A 17,601-nucleotide genomic window follows, 5' to 3' on the forward strand; every position below is an offset into this window, starting at 1 on the left:
TAAAATGGATCCAAGATGAACTCCCTCCGCCATGCAGTAATCCTTTTTTTTTTCTTTTTTTCTGTTTTAATTGTGTTGGTGCTCAGAGACATGGAGAAAGTAGATCATGTCAGGCCGGATTAGCATGATTCATTTGAAATTTTGATTCAACTAATTAAATGCTATAGTGTTCCTTATTTTTCAGAACTGCTGATAGCGAACATGGGTGGTAAGAGACAGCCTCTATCATGATTTCACCTGGGACTCAGTGAAGATGAGTAGTGGGGGTAGGAAGAAATACAAAGCAGACTGACAACAGGGAAGAGGATAGAGGAAAACACACTGTACTCTGCATAATGTGTGACAGTGTGCTAAAAACACAGATTTTGGGGGAATATTGAAAGTGGAATATTTCCAGTTTAAATTAGCTCCTCAAGGCTGAAACTCTGTCTTTAAAAAACAAGCAAACATTAATGAGAAAAATTGTTTTCTGCACAGTACAAGTTTAAATTTGAATAACATAAACAATCATAGATTGACATAAGTCGAGTTAGTATTATACCTGCATTCGGTAACAATTGAACATAAAATGCAAAACCTTTGGCATCTCTGTCTCTCAGCTCGTAATACTCCACTATGCCCCACCCACCAAACCCACAAGAAACCTCATCCTGCGTAATGCTCGCTCTCCATAGCGATAGCCTTGCCAAGACCCCCTCCCTCATTGACTCGTCTTCTCAAAGACCCATCTCCAAAGCTTGATAGCCCAGGGCAGAGCGCCGCAGGTTTCAGAGGCAGCTGCAAGAATATCTAACAGCGGGAAGAGAGGCTCGTACACCGCTGTCCCCCCTGAAACGGTATTCCCCACTGTTTGTCATCATGCCTATTTGCTACTCATCGATACAAGCTCCATGGCATCGAAAATAATGAGCATGAAGCTCCATGTGGAGCTGGGACGTTCAGCAAATATGCCAAAACATTCTTTTTATTAAAGTTACCTACTGAACCTTTAATAAGGAGGAGCTCAGTACGTGAAAGCAAAATAGTACAAATCATTAGTTTATCATTTAACCATGGAAGTGATATGTATTCCTCTTCATTTTAAGTACGGCCTCTGTGCACAACTGTGTTCTTGTCCATTTTTGATCATGCTTCTAATACATACAGTGAGGTCCCCACAATGAAGAAAAGCCAGATGTTGTGCATATGCTTAGGTCATGACCTGTTTTGGGGGGGGGGGGCCAACAGGGGCCAGTGCCCCTGTAACACAGACCTTGGACCCCCCTATGATCCTCCTCTGAACGAAAAATCTGCGACGAAATGGTGCTGATAAGAAACTTTCTGAAACTCTGAAAGTTTCAGAAAGCGGGATTAGTGAAATTTCTGAGTATGTTAAGCCTGAGATGAGGGAAACTCTGGGTATTCTGTTTCAGAGAGCGAGATCAGATAATCCCTAGATCAGTAACTCCGGCAACTGATGCGTGAACCTAACCTCCACGGGATGTAAATGCAGTCACATATCTGAACGCATTTACATCTTTAAAAACATTAAAATCCCGTTTGGATAGGCTATTAGTTTTTCATCCAAACATGATCTTGAACATGACCGCTTTTATGATCAATCTGTCATCGATGTATGGACAGATCTCTGCACATTGTGGATTTATCCTCAGCACAGAATAAAATCTCTGTCTGTCTTTAACACTGTGACAGTTGCACTAAAATCACTATTTAAACGAATCTGTAGCCTAACGTAGAATGAACAATAATCATTCATATTGTAGTTGCACTGAGTGGAACATTCCTACACTGTAAAAAAAGTCAGTGGAATTAACAGTAAATCATGACATAAAAATACTGTTAATACAAAAACAGTGAAGCAATGTTTTATTTACAGAAATATTTTGCAAAACAATGAACCAAACACAACTGTTAATTGTAAAGTAAGAATATGTAAAAAGTATCATATTTATTTGTGCAAGTATTTTTCCACAACAGAAAAATGTATTATCTTTGAAATTCAACTGTGAGGATTTTCAAAGTAAATTTTACATTCCCGCAAAAATGAACACCTGTGTTTGAATTTCAAACTCTGCCTTGTCCACTTATTGAGCAGCAGAGATTGATTCTGTCCTTTCATTGGGCCGCGTAATAATTGCGGCAGCAGCCAGCTTGGCTAAATTCACGTTTGTTCGCAGCTGCGCCCACTTTGCCAGCAGCCAGACCTGCGTGTGTGTGACGAGTGACAATACGGCGAGCCGCATCTTATGCTCAGGTAAATTCTTTATTTTCTTTAAACCTGACGACCATTTGTCAGAAAAATACTACAGTCTGCTTTAGATCAAGGGTGTACTTTACAGCAACACCGATGTAACTTAACGTTGCTGTAATGCTAGCTGAGTTAGTCTGGTGGGTTTCATGGTAAACCTCTTTTCGGTAGCCTTTGGGGTTTTTTCATGCAAAGTTAGTTGAGAAGCAGAGGTTTGCAGCGCTATCCACGTGGGTAACGTTAAAACATTTTGAAAAAAACGGGTGATTTTGGTATTTCATTAAAAAATTATTACCTGCAGTTTTTGCAGCAAAACAGTAGAGACGTTGAGGTGTTATGTTCTACACTGTGTGTTAGAGGTAATAGGAATAAACTGTATTGTCTTTTCAAGTGTGTTGGCGCTGACTGCAAGCGTACATTTTGTACCTAACGTTACGCAGCTTTTAAAGTTCACTTTTATTGTGTTCACAATGTTACTACTAGCGCCGTTACAGATTTTAAATGTGCCGTCGCGCTGTGTGAGTGCCAATTTCACACAGTGAGGGAACTTCTCTCTCACTTGAAGGAGTATATAGTGTAGGGTCGACCTGTTGCATGTCTACTCACTGGTTGTAAAAACACATTCACTGTGAAATCTTCATTTACCGCTCATATGTCCAGGAAACATAGAGCATGTTCAGTGGATAGCATAAGTAACATGTACAGGGAAACTATTTGTCAGTCTAATGCTGCCACTGCATATGGAGATGCCGGCCAGTGCGCAAATGATACAACAACAAATCAAAGCACTGAATTAGAACAGGATTTCAATGAGAGCTTTCTTAGGAATGTATGTATGAGCTCCCTCTTCCAGCTTCAACAATACAGACTATTGTTGGAGAGATGCAAAATGTGCATGAATTGGGACAGGATTACACTTTGAATAAAGCTGACTATCATTCTGAAAGCCATCTGTACTTGGTGACAAAACAGAGAACAAGGTTGCAATGTCTGAAGATTAACAACTTGGTAGATTTTTATCCATTACCGTCATACATTGTTGATGGGCACAGAGCCATTCCACTGAAGCACAGTGTGTTGTCGAAATAAACATGATCTAGGCCACTGTGGTTGAGAAACCATACTAGAAATGGATATATGCTTAGTAAAAATGATTTTAAAAAATGCTATATGAAAGTAACAGCAGTTTTTCCCTTTAAAGTTGAGGTTAACCTTCTAGTTAATGCAACTCTATTCCAAAACACTTTCAATGAATGTGTCCTCACATTAACCTATCTTCTTTGTGTGTGTGTGTGTGTGCTGAAAAAAACTCTGATTTACACAGTCGACAGCTCTGACAAAAGGGTAAATAAACAAAGTAAGTGGGCCACCAAACAAAATAAACTTGTTATCCATGATTTGTCTCAGATAACATTAAATGACTTGCCCACAGACATTCAGCTGACTTTCTAGTTTGCCAGGACAAGCTGTTGTTGTGATGTTAGCTGTATTAGCAGGAGAGTTGCTGGCTCTGCTCCTCTCTCTCCTCCTCCTCCTCCTCATCTGCATGTTAGCTGTACAGCAGCAGCTGCAGTGACAGTTTGCTATCCCACAATATAACATTGTTTACATTACTGGCTGTTTTGTTGTTTGCTATATATTGTGGTGAGATTTCTTAAGAACTGCTTACCCAAACTTTTAAGATGTACAGAAATAAGTTTAAATCCTCACTCATTATATACTCATGGTAGAGGTTTCTATTATCCACATATACAGTATGTATAGTGTTACTTACATTTACATTCTTCCTTGATTCCAGAAATGACGTTTCTACACACCGCCATCACCGAGGCCTTGCCTGACCTTCCAGAAGTGTCCAAAGATATTCTAGAGGAGACCTTACAAAACAGGAGCACGCCGAGTGAAATGGAAAGGATTTGAGGACATCTACAGGCTGACGTGTGTAAAGGTTTCTTCCTTTCCAAGTATCAACAAGGATGTTCGTTTGCGTTCAGCTGCCTATTCCACACCTGAGCAGTGTGTGCCACAGTTGCTCTCGCGCATCAGTAGTACGTAACATGTTGGGCAGTAATACCGTAATATTACTTTTTGAAAGGATTACTATTTCCAAAACAGAAACCGAAGAAGACCGCGCTACAGCTCAGCGGCACCGGACCTTATCAGCTGTTAGCCAAAAGTAAAGGAAGACAGGAGAACAGGGAGGAGAGGTATTTTCGACAGCTGTAAGTAACGTTGTTGTCCCGCGTCATTATTGTCACGCGAACAACTCTACACTGACTTAGGTTAGTGAAGCATCAGCTAAAGCAACACAGCAACTTGAAACTCAGAAAGAAACTCCAGTCGCTACTGCCAGTGACGCTTGGACTCATCGGGAGAGAGTGGCGTTATATCACCCAGTAATAACTAGGCTAGAGTAGCTAATATTACTTTTTTAAGGAGTAGCCTATATGCTAAGTAACTAGGTAATAGCTAGATTATTTCTGAGTAACTTTCCCAACACTGAGTTGACAATAAGCATCGGATAAATTGGATATGTTTTGATTATTGCTTGTTATAGGCTATGTCTAATGTTTACTTTGACTTTGTTGTCGATTGATCAATCATATAGCCTGTATACACTTTACTGTATGAATGGTTGCTTTTTAAGTCTTTATGTTCTTATGTTAAAGTTATAAATTAATTTCTTGTGAATGGTTGTGACAGGTTTTATATAAGGCCGTTTCATACGGCTTTGATCCGCGAGGTTCCTCTGCGCTCCTCATCAACAGACAGGCAAACAAGCACTCCGCGAGGTAACCATGGCAACGGCTTCTGTGTAACTGTCGCGATCCCGTGAAACTGTCGCGGTCGTTCTCATCTCACGCACACACCTGCCCGCTGCCAGAGTTGAAATATCAGACTTTTTCCTACACCACCAGGTCACAGGCAACAACCTTTGCTGCTGTCTCTTATTCATTAAAAATAATCTATTAACTTCTACTAAACTAATTTGAAAGTTAGTAGTTATATTATTTAGTTATAGAATCAGTTGCATGTTGCGCATTTAGCTGTTGAAGTTTGGTCAAAAATTAATACAAAATAATTTATTATAGAGAGGTGGCGATGGTACAGTGGATTAGACACTTGTCTTTGATTCCCACTGCAACACATCCACCAAATAAGTTATTGTCATGGGTCCTGCTTTACCATCCATATGTTATAATAGAGCCGCCACCAGTTTTATCGGGGTGTGTGTGTGGGGGGGGTTCTCAGTATAATTTCCTGCTTTTTTGCTCTTTGCCAATCACATGATGAGGCCAGACTCCTGAAACCAGCAGCTTATCTGTCTGTGCCTACCCTGAACCTCCCTCAACCTTGCAGTCTCTTTCACCTAGAAGCTCAACCTCAACCACTTCAAACAGATGCCAAAGCCCTGATATAGACTGGGTGAACACCTTTATGATCCCGTGGGAGAAGTTTCCAGAGGAATTGATGCAGTCATTGGACAGAGGGAAACGAAGTCCACAAATGGGAAGAGAAAGGGAGATGGTCCGGATTCTGGTTCATGAGAAGTTGCAGAAGAATCCTTGCGTAAGTAAAAGAAACTTTACTGAAGTTGCCAAAAAGATGGCGGCAAAATATTCACAATCTCTGCAGGACATAATAGAGGGAGATGTGATTGGGCCAGGCTATCATTCTCTAGTCAAGCAACTGCAAAATAGGATAGAGAATATGAAGCGATGTAAGACCCCAAAAATATGAAAACGGAGGCATCAGTCTGATGAGCCTGAGACAGACAAAGTCCCTCCAGAGCAAAGGGCAGCAATCCAGGACACCAATGGGTGCATTAATTGGGACTGGAAATTCTTGCCCCGTGGAGAGACCCTAGAGAGCCAGCAGGAAAAGACAGAAAAACTGAAGGGGATGTCTCAGCAAACTGATGCAAATCCAGAGGAGGTTAAACATCTGATGTCGACTTTCTACACACAGCATAAACAAGTCAAGCAGGGAAAAAATATAAAATACCTTCTGGAAGAGTGGCCGTTTTGGTTCGATGAACTTGGCATGGCAGTCCACTGTAAGGTACTCACCGGAATTGTGCTTAAAGAAACCTTCACACGGAATTTGGATCTGAAGGGGAAATGGCTCCTGAACTACATGACTACTGTTGCTGTGAACAAGAACAAGAAGTTCCTACAGGCTGTAACAAAGTTAAAAATGATGAGGATGAGTTGAGTGGTTGCTCTGAAGACATCAAAGAGATGGTGCTGCTTCTGCTGTCCTACTTGGATGAGAAGGAAGATGTGATGTTCTGCTATGTGGAGGACGCATGTCTAGTAGGGGAAGCACAGATGGACCATTCTTCCTTTTCTTTCTCTTAACAGTCTATTAAGACACATTCAGAGGTATAGTATTGCATAAACTTAAACTGATTTTGATTTCATTTTTAGATTTTTCTGCCACCATCCTCAGCAGTATGTTGTTTAACGTCCATGCTGTTACGGTGGTGTGGTATGGGGACAGAGGACCCAAATGCAGAGCTCAGAGGGAAGGAGGTTTATTGAAGGATGAGGGGGGTGAGGGATGGAGTGGAGGGAGAGGTGGATGCTGGGGAGACACGGGCACGGGGAACCGAGGAGACTGAGACCAGAGAGCTGGGGGAGACTTGGGCCGAGGAAGAGAGGAGGCAAGGGAGAACAGGGAGGACGCCGTGGGGGAAGCCCGGAGAGGAGAGAACCGGAGGGTGAGCCCAGCCGACAAAACGGAGGACGAGGGTGAGTGAACCTGGGAGGAAAGCAGACAAAGAGACAGGGTTAGTGACAGCAGCAACAAAGCACAGGGAAATTGAGCGAAATCAAAAACATGAGAGCCTGAACGCAGAGGTGGCACCGGGTATGGAGCAACGACAATCAAGCAAGAAAGGTGTGAAGAACCCGGGGTTGAAATACAGGCAGGGATGAGGTTGACTACTGGCAGGTGTGGCAGGCTGACGAGGTGGCTGATGAGGTGCGGGTCGTTGGCTGGGCTCAGGAGCAGAGGGAGAGAGAGAGAGAGAGCACACACAGGGGAGAAAACGCAGGGAGGCAGGCAGGGAACAGAGAACAAAGGAAAAAGCAGAATAACTGATAAAGAGGGAAAAAAAGGACACTCATCATCAGCCGGGCTGCCACCACAACACGTGCTAGTGCCCCTGTACTGCTTATATTTCTTTCCCCTAAACCTGGACATTCAGTTATTTGTGTACTGATGGCAAGCAATTTGAAACTGAGAAATGTACATGCCCCTTGTTTGGTGAAATGTTTCAAGACAAATCTTGTTTTTATTAATTATTGTTGTTTTTTTTTTATTTGCTTTTTGTTTTCTTTTTAGGATAATACCACTATTCATCAAGATGGTTCATGCTGTAATGGCTTCGAAACATCATACATGACAACATCCCCTCTTTCATTTCTTCCCTGTGCCTGATGTTTCGGAGCTATTACTGCTTCAACTTCCATTACCCATCAGAGCTGGCATCAACCCTGAAGTTTCTGCAGAGGTGTGTCTTTTTGGATGGGCTTTGTCCAACATAATAGCTTGAATACAAATGTGATGGTGACTTTTTTGTTTAATTAATACTGACACTGTTTTTACTTCTGTTTTCTAAGGTGTTTTTTCTCCATCAACCCAGAGAAGGTTACTGAAGTGGAGAAGACGCGAATGTCCCGTCTTCACGTGAACCTGAGAGTGTTTTAAAAAATATTTTATTTACATTTTCAAATTAAACAAACAGGGCTCAGATGTAGCTATTGCCAGTTGTTTACAGTCATATTCAATACAGCAGTAGGAGGAAAGGTTCTCAATACGGGAACAAAATTAGTTTGCTGTAATTTAGCTTTTTCAAAATGAGTTAATGGGTTCCAAGAACGGTCTTTCTGTTTATAGAGCAGAAATGAATCTTAGACAAACAGTTGTTCCACATGGATTCAGATAATTCCACACCTAACTCTTTTTTTCCAAGTATCCCTAGTTTTCACAGTGTGCGCAACAATACAGTCATCAAATAGATGTACAATTCTCGAAAGAAGATGCTTGGAGAGAGGAGGGCTCTTATATAATATCATAAATTTCATGCTCCAGGGGTAGATTTTGAAAATCTTCAATTTTTGATTGGGCGTAATGCCTAACCTGCAAATACCGAAAGAAATGGGAATTAGGGAGATTGTATTTTCCTTTCAGTTGGCTGAATGATGCAAATTTACCGTCAATGTGCAGATTATTAACTGAAACCAAGCCCCTCTTTCTCTAATCATGGTACAGTATGTCATGCCAGGGAGGCAGAAAACAATGGCTAAAACATATAGGTGCTTTTACTGATGTATTTGGTAATTTTAGAAAGCACCTGACCTGGTTTAAAATTATTACTGACTGCTTTACCACAAAGCATAAATTCTTATGGGACCCTGGCTTTTCAAACTTGGAAATAACATAGCTGGCAGTGAAGAATTATTCAGAGTTGGCCTCCATCTTAAGCCACAGAGCGTCTGATTATCCAGGGATCCCTGCTGCCAGAACATTAATGCCCTAACATTGGCAGCCCAGTAGTAGTGCTTAAATACAGGCAGGTCCAACCCTCCCTGTAATCTAGACTTCTGTAAGTGTGCCTTCGAAATTCTGGCATTTTTGCCATTCCAACTATAGGGCAAGATAATTGAGTCCAGGTCTTTAAAAAAGGCTGCGGTGAGATAAATGGGGAGATTTTGACATAAGTATAAAATTTGGGAAGGGAGATCATTTTAATTGAGTTTATGCGTCCAATCATAGATAAGGGAAGAATTTTCCAACAAATTTTGTTTTAATTTTGAAATAAATTCTGCGAAATTTAATTTGAATATTAGTTTGGGATCCTTAGATCATTAACTATTTTGAATGGGATACTTTGTAAAAAAAAAAAGGTGAATAAGTACTGGAAAGTGGCACAAACTCACTCTTTGACCAGTTGATCGTGTACCCCGATATTTTACCAAAAGACTCGATCAACTCGCAAAGAGCGTACAATATTACGTCGTCAGCGTATAAACTGATAAGCGTTTCCACACCTCCAATCGGAAGCCCCTTCATCTGTGGGAGCTCTCTTATTATTAGAGGCTCCAGTGCAATAGCAAAGAGCGCCGGAGATAATGGACAGCCTTGCTTAACCGAGTGTTGCAAAAAAAAGGGGCTGACCGATAACCATTCGTCAAAACAGAACAGCACGGTTTTGCATATATCAGTTTCAACCAAGAGATAAAAATTTCCCCGAATCCAAACTCAAACACCCCGTGACTCAAACACGCCTTTCTTTCTTGCCCTCTCTATTTTTCCTCTTTCAGTTTCAGTAAGATGACCACTAACCTGTCACAAGCTCTCTATTCTGTTTTGTAAAGTACATCTTACATATAAGTATGTTGAGAAATAATGGATGTTTTTGACCACTTCTCTGAGGGTAATAAATTATTGCAAAGGCAAGTTATTACTGGATTTTTTATTATTAAATATTTCGTTACAGTAACTCTTAACTCTATAAGAAGGCAGTGCTGTTTTAAATGAATCCTCTAAGATAAAGTTTTTAATGTACTTGTAATATATGGCAACTTTCTATTTTTCAATGAGCAATAATCCTAACAGGCAATGAAAAATACTTTAAAACAATTTTACATTTGAGATTGATAGTAAATAGGAGTCAGAACATGATTTGATGCCTTCAAATTATAATGGAAAGAAAATGAAATTACAGTAGTTAGATGTTTTCTCACTCAAACTCGTCATAATTCTGCTAAATACACTACATTATAAACTAATTATAAGTAAAGTTTGCAGGAAATGTGACTTTTACTGTTAAACAATGTTAGGTTAGGCTATTTTTTCAGTTAATTTGAATGGCATTCAGTGTATAATAAGCGACAACTGCATGTAAATGTTACTGAAACATTTTCTTCAATAGCAGCATGCTCATGCTAATTCAGCAGAAAAGAGCTGTTGGATTTACAGATTTAAAATGTATCTTTTGTAAATAACAACAGTTCTAAACTGTACAATTTACAGGTTGCACTGTAAACTTATTTACATTTGTACTGTATTTTTACAAACTTTTCTGGCAACCAAAGCTACCAGTTTTGTTCTGTAAAGACAACAGGATTTTTTTTAGTGTATCATAGTTATCATGCTGGAGATAATGTGACTATTTCTGAGTGAGCACGACTGTGGTGCAGCTGAAACAAACACGCCTAAATGTATTTTAAAAGTGAGTTTTTTGTTATTAGCTGCATATAGTCTGAATGTGTTTTGACAGTATCAATAAAAGAGTAAGATTTTATTAACATAAAATAGACGTCTAAAAATTTAGTCAGTTGAACCCATAGATACATTTTCCAATGCCGAAAAAATAAATTAATAGGCTAACCTGCTGGGTGTGAATAAAAATTGTTATTCTTTTGAAGATTTTAAATCAAAGTGTGCTACTTTGTATTGAATGCCATAAAGTTTACTGTAATAAGTATTGGATGAGATATATCCTCTGACTCCTGAAGGTACTATAACCTTTATTGTACAATATGCTGTATGTATGCTGCATCTCAAAAAATGTGAAAATTGTGGAATATTTTCTTTGAAATTCTCTGAACCTGACTGAGAGATTAAAGGCTCAGAAAACATTTGCAGGTGTTTTGAGTTAATTAGCTGATTACCACTCTTCTCAGGTCAAAATTTCGGCATTATAAATTCTTTCTTTGAGATACTCGATTTTTGATTTCCGTGAGCTGTAATGTAATCATCACAATTAAAACAAAAAAGACTTGAAATATTTCACTATGTGTAATGAATTTAGAATATATGAAAGTTTCCCTGTGATGGAATGGCGACCTGTCCAGGGTGTACCCCGCCTTTTGCCCGATGTAAGCTGGGATTGGCTCCAGGCCAGCGACCCTGTGTGCAGGATAAGCAGTTGACGATGGATGGATGAAAGTTTCCCTATTTTAATTAAATTACAGAAAAAATTCTTCAAATTTTTTGGGATGCACCTGTATATTTTAATCTTCAACCCATCAGTGTTTGGTGGATTATTTAATTATGTGTTGAGTGCTTGCAAGCAATTTCCATGACAAGTACATTATGGGAATTCTCTCATAACTAAGGGATGGTTTAGGATTCACCTGAGCCAACACTAACTATAAGCTTCATCAAGGGGTAACGTCTTAAGCCTAAAATGCTTAAGATGTGGAGATGGTGTCTGCATCCTGAACCCAGTTTTTATCAAGCTTCTCAAAGTGCCATTTTAGTCTTAAGTGGGGAGAATTCATGATATTCACTCCTATGTTGAAACTTAATTATAAGAGCAAGTAATCATCATCATCATAAATTTTTAAAGCTAAGAATCAATAAGAATTACTCTCCCAGTTACTCTCAATTAATTAAGACAGCTCGAGGTCTTTCAAGTAGTTAGGTTGCCAGTAGAGGCTTGTGATGGCACTGAAGAGACAGAGAGGCGTGCAATCTTTCAGGAGAGGAAGAATGTTTTTGAATTGATTGATGACTTGCAGTTAATCACATGGTATCATTTGGACAGAGCAGGCATCATTTTTGTCAGCGAGTTGGTTAGGGTTGTCATCTCACCACTGACTTTACCTAGAAATGCGTTTTCAGCTGAATCATTTCTTTGCCGCAGGAAAAATGCAGCAATGCAGTGCTGATGATTTGGAGCCAACACAACTATTAAGCTGAACTGTCATGGAAACAATTATGACACTTACAGCTCCACACATTGTCACACGTTCATCAGCTTCCCAAAAACACCCTGCGTAATCAAAGGAGTAGTAGGCACAATTGATGGCACACATACAAATATCATTGCTCCCAGTGTAAACAAGAACATATACGTAAGTTAAATCACAGAAGTAACATAGTAATTTTAACCCAAACCATGATGTTTTCCTACACCTAACCAAGTAGTTTTGGTACCTAAACCTAACCAAGTTGCGCTGGGCCCTACACGTGAAAAAACAGTGGTGTCAAGGGATGAGAACGGGTTGGTATTATCAAAAAATCCTGTATGAAGGATTTAAGTATTCTGCTGCCACCATTGATAGGAATGTGTATTAATTTATGCATATACAACCTTGTGTGCAAGCACAAGATATAAACAAAATGAGGACCCACTCATCAAAACAAGGCTGACAGTATGGACTAATCATCTACTGTAGTGTTAAAGAATACCATTTAGTCACCTTTGCTGGCTTATTTTCTAGGCGACAGAGGGAACATTTAGAGGTTGTGATTCAAAATCACACCACCCTGCTGAGGATTCCGAAAGAAGGGCAGTGTCTATTAATGGCCAACCCAGATGTCTGGAAACCGAACAAAACAACCTAAATCTGTACCACCAGACATCTGGTGTGGGTGATCGTCTCGACAGTGCTGCACTGAAGCACATCTCATGTACTACACTGCCTCTAACTACCTTTAACCTTCAGTTTTGACTTATAGTGGTATGATTGACAGCTGTCATCGTGTCTTAAATGTTCATCATGGCCTCAAGGTAAGTCAGACAAATGTGTAAATTAGACACTGATTTGATGTGATAGTTTATTGATACTTTTTTTGTTTTGTTCTCCCACAAATAGAGAGGTCGAGGTGTAAGGTCAGCTCAGACCTGGTAGAGACTCTCTTGTTGCTCAAGGACGTTTCAGCTGCAGGGCTGCTGCATCAATGATAGCTGCTCTGCTCTGCTGCCAACCAGCTGCTGACCAGGTACACACATTCTGCATGGAATCTGTCTTGGAGAATTCAGATCTTTGTAATTTAGGTAATACCATATGTATGCCAGTGTTGGAGTGTTGAACCACCAAAATATAGCACTAGAAGATTATCATTTAAATGACACCTGAATGTTTTGCACAAGCAGAGGGAAGCAGTAATTTTACCTTCATCAGTGTGTTATTACCATTTTACAGTTGTTGCTTGTCGAGGTCAAGTTCTGGGCATTGAAGACTAAGTGAAGAAAAAGACAAGGTTGAATGTTCAAACCCCTTTTTTTCTAGTGTAAGGTTCCGGGCTGCGCCAGAAACATTATTTCAAAGTGCAACACTTGCAATCTGCAGAGTTTCATAAATGCTTATATTATCAATGGGAGTGCCAATCTCTAGATGGGTCCAACTTGAGGTCACTACCACTCATTTGACCTTTGAACTCAATTCTGTCCTGTGCTATTCTCCAGATAATTGACTGGGCCAGTTGAACCATGTGTATGTTTCTCCTGTCAATGAATTACTAGACAATCCACCATTCTTGTATTCATGACTCACTACACCAATGGATTTTAACGGAACACTACATCACTCACACAGTCAGCTGTGTCAGGAGAGATGATTTAAAGGGTTTGAAGATTAGACAGCTCATGATGTCAATGAGGTTAGTCAACACATCCAGAAAATACTCTGAAGCTGGAGAACCACTGGATCTATTGAAGGATGTCAAGTCGACGGATCATGACGGATACGAGCACATAAGCTTTCAAGTCGCTTTCTGTGCAAATGAGCCTGTCCAGCACAATGCACCAGGCTCACAAAACTCAGATCAAACTGTAAAACTAGATAGTGCTGATCAAATATGAATCTAGATTCTGTTACTGCGTTGCTTATTTCCCGCCTCAAAAAGTTAAAGGCATCTGTCTGTCATAGTGCTCATATTTGCTTAGATCAAAAAAGGTAAGGAAGGATAAATGCTTTGCCTACTAGTCAGTGAGTCATTTGAGATTACATTTTGTTTAGGATAAAAATAAAGTATTTTGTTGATGTTTGGTGGTGCTGCTTGGCAACAGTTATCAGAAAAAACAGCCTTTAGGTCACTGAGTGACCCTGCTCACTGGCTGCTAATCAACTTCGACTGACCTTGCTTACCCGTAACCCTCGGATGACATCAAGCTCCATTCGCCAGCTGACCAAGCATGAAATGATTATTGGGTTCCAAACTGTGAGATCTGGTATTCTGCTGAGCCCCTATGCTGGCAGGCCAGTTTGGTTACTGGCATAAATCAGGGGATGGGAGTGGAGTGGAAGAAGACTATTATCCAGATGCCATCTTTGTTTAGACAGGGAGGTGCATGGTGAAGAGATGAGACAGAGATGAAAACTAATTTATACAGAAAAAGGGAAACATTGATACAGGAAGGAATAAAGGAAAACTGAGATTGGAGAAAAAGAAAAAGAAGCAAAAACAAAGGAGTGAGAAAGAGAGAAGAGGGAGACATGAAGGTGATTCAAAGGCTTAATGACCATTTGCACAGCTCATTGGTCAGGAAGAACAACCTTGGCAACCTCTGGTGCAGCCCAGGAAAAGCTCTTCATATATCTGGCACTTTACAAGCCGCATTAGCTATCCTATCCAGCTGTATTACCTGCCTGCCATCGACATGCATCATCAGCCTGTGACAGGGGCCTCAGCCTATAATGCCATAGTATTTAGTAGCATCTGTGAGCCATAGAAATGTCTGCCTTCATTCAAGAGCAAGGACAGTCTCATAACACAGTCATACCATAAACAAAATCCATAAAGCGCAAGTCATAATACTTTATAATGCATAGTATATTAGACATGATTATTGTATATGACCATATATTGTGTGGATCATAAGCATATATGCTATAATGAAATTGTCCATGCTAATTTTGTACTTGACAAATTGTTCTAGAAACTACACACAAACGCCTGTTATCTGAGTTCCAAATGTCCTTAAAAGACAATCACATATGAGGGCCCATGTCTGTGTTTTTTCTCATCATAAACATATGCTAAATAAACAACAGTGCGCAGATCCTTTCTCGGAAATATCTACAATAGCTTATCCAACTGGTTATTTTCTGTATTTACTTTTGGTTGGACTCAAAGACAGTTGTTTAAGATAATTTATGCAAAGCTGTATTTGGAAAGGTTTAAGAGGCTTGTGTTGCTTGCCCAGTTATTTTTTGGTGGCAAGTGCTGAACTAGTTTCTGAAGTCACATTTTAGTATAGCCTTAATGAGCTACTTTTTGTAGTGCTTTGTCTACAAGTAAAATCAAATACAGTATAAACCAACTGAGTATAGCTCATTTTAAATGAACTGAATCACGTGTAAGTATTAATATAGGATTTTATTTAGATATAACTGCTAGGTATGGAGGCTATGCAGCCATTTTCCTACCGGTTTGTTGACACTACTGATAGTTCTTTGCACCAAGTGGGAGAGATTCACTCAATCCAGTTATCAACATTCCATAAGTTTATCAATAGTTCACTGAGTACATTTCCATGTAAGTTTTACAACTTAAGAGTTTCTGGACTCGTTGACTGCAATGCTATTTCAATCCAGTTCCCCACAATGAATTTGACCTTCATATAATGAACATTCCCTTCATGCAACACAGTTATGTCATCAGTCAGTTTTTGTTTAGACAGGCAGCCTGGCACACCATCAGGTGCTATAACAGAGCAGGTGCTGAGGTCTGACAGCTGTGATTTTCTTTGGAACAAGGCTTTAGCGGAGCGGCCGGGCAGAGGGGGCGGCTGCTCAGGCTCTTCCAAATATCTACGCCATCGATACTGTAAAATCAAGATGAGTTTAACACATTGATCGTCTCAACGTTACATTTACTCAACTCGAAATGTGTATTAAGCTGAATGCAACATTGTACATAATAGTCTGTCCTTTGTAATCCATGTTTCCACTGCATGGATAGTTAACAGGAATTTTATTTTATTTTAATAATAATATTAAATAATAAATGTTAATATTATATATATATATATATAAAATAGAATAATGTAATAATAATAAAACTATAACTAAGTTACTGAAAAGATCCTGTTACTGAAATAAATAACTGTAAGTTACTGAAACACACCAAGGCAAAACCTAAACTAAAATATTTCACGATATTTATTATATTTGCTATATTCTGACCCACTTACCTTTCTGTATTTATTGGCCATAATTAAATAAATATGTAGGTTGCTTAAATGGCTATACAGTATGTGAGCATATACCCACAGATATACCCACAGAAAAATATAATAAAATAAAAGCAATTATACATACTACATGTATCCATGCATATAGTAATAATTACTCAAAATCTTTAATTCCTTCCACCATCAGGTTATTAAATTCAGACAGTAGCTACTTTAAATAGGATCCTTATCAACAGCTTATGTATTTATGTTTGTAAGCCAAATTACAGAGCAAGATCACACTCTGATTGAACCAATTTACAGTGCAGTAACAGTAATTAGTCTAATTAAATAGCATTCTTTGGACCTGCAACTTATCTAAGAGAGGGAGAGAGGAATTATTCTAGCACACATTTACATGAGCAGCTGGGTAACATTTAAGTCACAGCCTACAGAAGAACTTAGTCTGGCCTAAGTGAAGTCCCCCCATGCAGCGTTGATGTGTCTAAAAGCTCGAGGAATGCACTAATAAATCAAACTCCATTCTACAGCTGTCACTTTCACACTGCTGCTTCTTCAAATCCATTCCACTCAGCTCATTCAAAGTCCAAAAAACTCCAGTCCTTGTTTTTACTGCTCACGTCTGCTGCACTGCTGCTACACAGCGAGGTACACAAAGCATTTTGGCATACCTGCTCAGGTGTGTCTTTGTGCTCACATACTGTCACTAAAAAAGCCACTTTTTAAGTGAATGTTCATCATTTGTTCACCTGATGCTTCTAAAGGCATCATGTAGTCTTTGTTGCAGCACTGAATTACAGTTACATTACACTATGTTGTTATAACATTTATAACAGATTTATCTGACATTTTTGCTTAGCTGGCTAGCTACAGTAATGTTAACATTAAGTTATTTTGGACTTAATTATTCATTCTGCGCTTCCGGTTTGATTTTGAAGTTTTCTGCCTCTTGTGTTTCATCGGAGCTTTTACTTCCTGTGTTTTACATTCACATTTACTCATTTGGCAGACGCTTTTATCCAAAGCGACTTACATTTGGGGAACAACATACAAGCATTAATGCAGTAAGAGATCTACAACTGACAATACATACTAGTAATAGCACATTTCGCATCGATGAGGTAAATACCTAGGGAAAGAAGTCAAAGTTAACGAAAAGTACAATCAATACAGGATACTTGTAAGGGGATAGAAGAAGAAGAGCACAGGAGGTGCATGTTAGAGGTTAGGAGTTAGAGGTGTTATAAGAGGAAGTGTTTTTGGAAGAGATGAGTTTTCAGGAGCTTCTTGAAGTTAGAGATGGATGCCCCTGCTCTGATGGCGTGTGGTAGCTCGTTCCACCTTTGTGGTGTCACAAATGAGAAGAGGGACTGGGATTGCTTTTTGAATAGGGACGGCAGAGCCAGGCGGCGTT

At 39.5% G+C, this 17,601-nt stretch overlaps 2 long non-coding RNA genes across 2 annotated transcripts in view; both read left to right on the plus strand.

The window, feature by feature from the left end:
- The first annotated feature begins 2,172 nt into the window (after nt 1–2,172).
- LOC123977300 lies at nt 2,173–9,186 on the plus strand. The gene is made up of 4 exons (XR_006826628.1): nt 2,173–2,254; nt 4,047–4,186; nt 7,598–7,766; nt 7,876–9,186. It is a non-coding gene; the product is annotated as an uncharacterized LOC123977300 (long non-coding RNA).
- A 3,393-nt stretch (nt 9,187–12,579) lies between these two features.
- The window catches only part of LOC123978097, a 29,500-nt gene continuing 24,478 nt past the window's right edge, over nt 12,580–17,601 (plus strand). The window contains exons 1-3 of the long non-coding RNA XR_006826865.1: nt 12,580–12,779; nt 12,865–12,991; nt 13,195–13,282. This is a non-coding gene — a long non-coding RNA (uncharacterized LOC123978097). The remainder of the gene's footprint in view (nt 12,780–12,864; nt 12,992–13,194; nt 13,283–17,601) is intronic.

This window comes from Micropterus dolomieu, linkage group LG10 (assembly GCF_021292245.1).
Source record: "Micropterus dolomieu isolate WLL.071019.BEF.003 ecotype Adirondacks linkage group LG10, ASM2129224v1, whole genome shotgun sequence".
Lineage (NCBI taxonomy): Eukaryota > Metazoa > Chordata > Actinopteri > Centrarchiformes > Centrarchidae > Micropterus > Micropterus dolomieu.